Below are 4,721 nucleotides of genomic sequence, written 5' to 3' on the forward strand. Positions count from 1 at the left end.
TCTCTCCTTGGTTTGGGGCAGTTTCTTGACTGACCTGTGCATAAAGGCCACAAGAAGGATTTCTGGTTCTGTCAACAGGGCAGCAATCTATACTAATAAAAGGGTCATATGCTAATTAGACCGGGAGACCTTCCTGGACGTCCTTCTGGACAAAGCCATGGTGGCAGGGCTGAGGCAGAGGCAGTTAGGGGTGATCAGGCCAGCAAGGGGGGTCAGTTGGGGGTGAGCAGGCCAGCACAGGGGGGCAGTAGGGGCAATCAGGCTGGCAGGGGGGGCAGTTCGGGGTAATCAGGCTGGAAGAGGGGGCAGTTGGGGGCAATCAGAGTGGCAGGCAGAGTGGTTAGGGGTGATCAGGCAGGCAGGCAAGTGAGCAGTTAGGAACCAGTAGTCCCGAATTGTGAGAGGGATGTCCGACTGCCAGTTTAGGTCCGATCCCAGGGATTGGGCCTAACCCGGCAGTCGGACATCCCCCAAGGGGTCTCGGATTGGAGAGGGTGCAGGCCCCACCCCCCCCACCCCCGATACATGAATTTCACGCACAGGACCTCTGGTATGCATATAAGTGTACAGAATCAGTCAGACAGATGTGGTTTTAAACTCTGCATTTCCTGCCATCTGCTGGCCTAGGGGAATTATGCTTGTCCTCTCTTAGTCTCAGCTAGAAAGGTTTTACTAGCTGCTAGATAGTTATGAGCTTCATGTTAAGAATGAAAAATATATATTCAATAAACATAAAACTGGAAATATATATATATATATCACTCACAAAAATTAATTAAAAATGGGTCAAAGCCTTAAACAGACCTGTCCTGGCAGGGAGGCTCAGTTGGTTAGAGCATCATCCTGTACACCAAAAAAGCTTGCGGGTTCAATTCCCCATAAGGGCACATACCTAGGTTGTGAGTTTGATTCCAGTCAGGGCTCATACAGGATCAGTGTTTCTCTCTCTCCCTTCCTCTCTCTCTCAAAATCAATAAAAACATATTCTTGGTTGAGGATTAAAAAATAAAGAAACACACACAAAACCCATAGACCTGATACTATAAAACTCCCAGAAGAAAACATAGAGAAAAAGCACGTCTTCATTGGTCTTGGTAATGAGTTTTTTGTTTTTAATTTATCTTTATTGTTTAAAGTATTACAGATGTCTCCCCTTTTGCCCCCATTTGCCCCTCCACCCCTCTAGGCCTACTGCACTATACTATCTGTGTCCATGGATTATGCATATAAGTTCTTTGGTTAATGTCTTCCTGCCCCTCCTCCCCTACCTTCTGAGATCCGTCAGTCTGTTGCATGCTTCCATGTCAAAGATGAAGCTGGGGCTGCGAGGAAAGCCCGGGTCCCGGGTGCCAGAGGGGAGCCAGTGCTGGCAGCCAGGGGAAGGAAGGCCTTTCGTGAATTTTGTGCATCGGACCTCTAAGTACTTCAATAAAAGAGTAGTTATACAGATGGAAAATAAGCATATGAAAATATACTTATCATTTGTTGTTAGGAAATTGCAAATTAAAACAACAATGCGATACCACTGCACACCTATTGAATAGCTGAAGTCCAAAACACTGTCAATACCAAATGCTGATGAGAATGTGGAGCAATAGGCATTCTCATTTATTGCTGAGAATGCAAAATGGTACAGCAACTTCGGACAGTTTGGCGTTTTCTGACAAACTAAATGTAGTCTAACCATATTCACTCAGCAATCATGCTTCTTGGTATTTACCCAAATGAGTCGTGTCCACAACTTTCACATGAACAGTTATAGCAGCCAAATTGCAAGAAACCAAAACACCCTTCAATAGGTGAATAGATAAACTGTAGCACATCCAGACTATGGAATATTATTTACTGGTAAAAAGAAATGAGCTACCAAGCCATGAAAAGACATGAAGAACCTTAAATGCATATTGCTATATGACGTTCTGGCAAAGGCAGAATTATGGAGATGGTAAAAAGATCAGTGGTTTCCAGAGTTTTGTGGGGCTGGAGGAGACAGGAATGAATAAGTGAAGCACAGGAGACTTTAGGTCAGTGGAACTGGTCTGAATGATGAATGCGTGTCATTATACATTTGTCAAAACCCACAGAATGAACAACACAGAGCGAACCCCAACATAGACTATAGGATGTAGCTAATAATAATGTAGCAATACTGGTTCATCAATTGTAACAAATGTACCACACCAATGCAAAATGTCAATAATAAGGGAAACTGGGGGAAGGGAGTATCTGGAAACTCTGGACTTTTTCCTCAATGTTTTTGTAAACCTAAAACTGTGTTAATAATATTTACTATTCAGCAGATCATGGAGCCACTCCATTTTCTAAGCATTTCAAGGCAGCTAATCGAGTCAGGTAAGTGTGTGGGCTCTGGAGTCGGAGAACATGTCTTCAGTTCCTGGCTTCCCATCTCCTAAGCCACATACACTTAGGCAAATTACTTCACGTTTCTCCCAGGTTCACTCTCCTCATTTCTAAGACAGGGATGATAGTGCCTATGATGAATACAGAACAATATGCATGTAAAGCATGTGCACCATGCCTGGCCATAGCATAGGCCTGGAGGACATTGCTATTGACTCTGACACCAGACTGATTTGTGAGGTCCCACGAAATGCTAAGATGGAACCATTGTTTCTTCCATAATAAAGGGTGTTCTTATCATCAGCACTTTGGCCCTGTAAGGACTGAGTGGTACAACCTCACGGTCCTGCTTTCCTGGGAGTCCAGGTGGGGAGGTGGGAACACAGTTGACACTCTTCAGAGGACCTCCACTGCTGCCTGGCCAGCTCCTTCACATTCTTTCAGAACCAGAGTTGTCCCCTTTTCTGGGAGATTCTACTCTCGTCACTCCCAGCCTCTCCTACTACCGTGTTAACAGGAACTGCTATCTCATTAAACCCCACCTCCCTCAGCATAGGCATTTTTCTGGGCTCAGAGGCCCTAGACCAGGGGTGGGCAACCCCTGGCACGGGTGCCAAACATGGCACGCCAGTAACTTTTGCTGGCACACAAACCCTCTCTTATAATCTTCCATTTACAATTTTTTTCTTAATATCGACTTTTTTATTTTTCAGATAAATTCAGTGTAGGTGCATCTTAGATAAATAAATAGTTTTACATAACAAGTTATCTTAAAGACCATAGACATGGATTGATGAGAGAGGGGAAGAGCAATTTCAATAGTGTCAAAAACAAACTATTGAGGACTTGGAATGCCATTCCAGAAAATTTTTTCTGTTTAAAAAACTTTGCAACAGCGTTACTCTCCATGTTTTCATCCACATACGCTTGTGAATCTTTGTTCTCAGTGTGAATTTTGTTAAGTCTTGTAATAGGAGTAGCCTGATGGATGAAAGTAGTAGCTCGTGCATATCTCTGAAGATCACGAAATATAAACCTGATGTAAAATCTCTGTCATCAGTGATGCAGCAGCAAAAGTCCCACTGATAATATCAAACAGAGTCATAAAGTTTTCTGTCGGACTATCAGTGTACATGTATACATTAAAAATAAATGTATTTTTCAATCATCATATACTGTGTTTTTGTCGCTTGAATGAATTTTGTTATTTCTTCAAGGTTCTTCACATACGTACACCTTAAGAGATATCAAGTAGGCGTAACATGTTCTCAAAAAATTAGGGTTGGCACGCAGAAGAATTTTGAGTCAGAGATTTTGATGGTTTTGGCACGCACTCACAAAAAGGTTGCCCAGCCCTGCCCTAGACCCAAGCCAGTTTGTCACTGCCCCCCTTACCCCCACTACAGTGAGGGTCCCTGGTGTGTGGCAGGTGACCTACATTGAGGTCGCCTCAGAAGCCTTCCCAAGTCCTTTTGGAATTGGAAGAGAAGTCTTTTTCCTCACTCTTAGCTGAGCTGGACAGATATCAGCGGGGTGCCCCCCGCAGCCTCAGTGGCAGCTGTGTGGAATCAGCCAGTTTGAGAGAACCAGGTGGGCCCACATCCAGAGAAATCAACTCAGTGGGGAGGGATGAAGTGAGTGCTCCTAGGACTCAAGTCCCCGTTCCAGGCTCCCTGAGGCCACCATCTGGGTATAGGAGCCAGTGAGGTGCCCTTTTTTGCCAAAGCCCCCTGTCTTGGGTTTCCGTCATTTACATCCAAGAGTTCTGACACATACAGCTTTTCTATCCTAGGAGTTTTCCACCCTGGGGAGAATTATGATACTTGGCAAGCATTGCCCAGCAGAAGAAACAGCAAATGACATGTCTGATGTCCATTAGGATTGAAAAGAATGGTCCTTGGGTTTCGAAGATTTGACTATTGGTTCATTGACAAAGAGTAAAATTAAACCTCTGCCAAATTTTTCAGGAGACCTTTGAAACCAGCTGTATTTGTGGCTGTGTCATGGTAGAAAGTGTGCCTACCCTAAGAGGAAGAGTCTTCCTTATACTGTACAACTTTGTAAGAAAATACAGCAGTAAGAAAAATACGACAGATGTCCACAAAATTGTATGTCCATGTATATTTATCACGGGGTTGTTGCAAAAGAAGAAACTTCATAAATATCCAATTATAAAGCACTAGAGGCCAAATGCACAAAAATTTGTGCACTCGGGGGGAGGGGGGGCATCCCTCAGCCCGGCCTGTGCCCTCTTGCAATCTGGGACCCCTCGGGGGATGACCACCTGCTGGCTTAGGCCTGCTCCCCGGGGGATTGGGCCTAAGCTGGCAATCAGACATCCCTCTGGCGGGCCAGCAGCC

The sequence above is a fragment of the Myotis brandtii genome, unplaced genomic scaffold (genome assembly GCF_000412655.1).
Source record: "Myotis brandtii unplaced genomic scaffold, ASM41265v1 scaffold513, whole genome shotgun sequence".
NCBI lineage: Eukaryota > Metazoa > Chordata > Mammalia > Chiroptera > Vespertilionidae > Myotis > Myotis brandtii.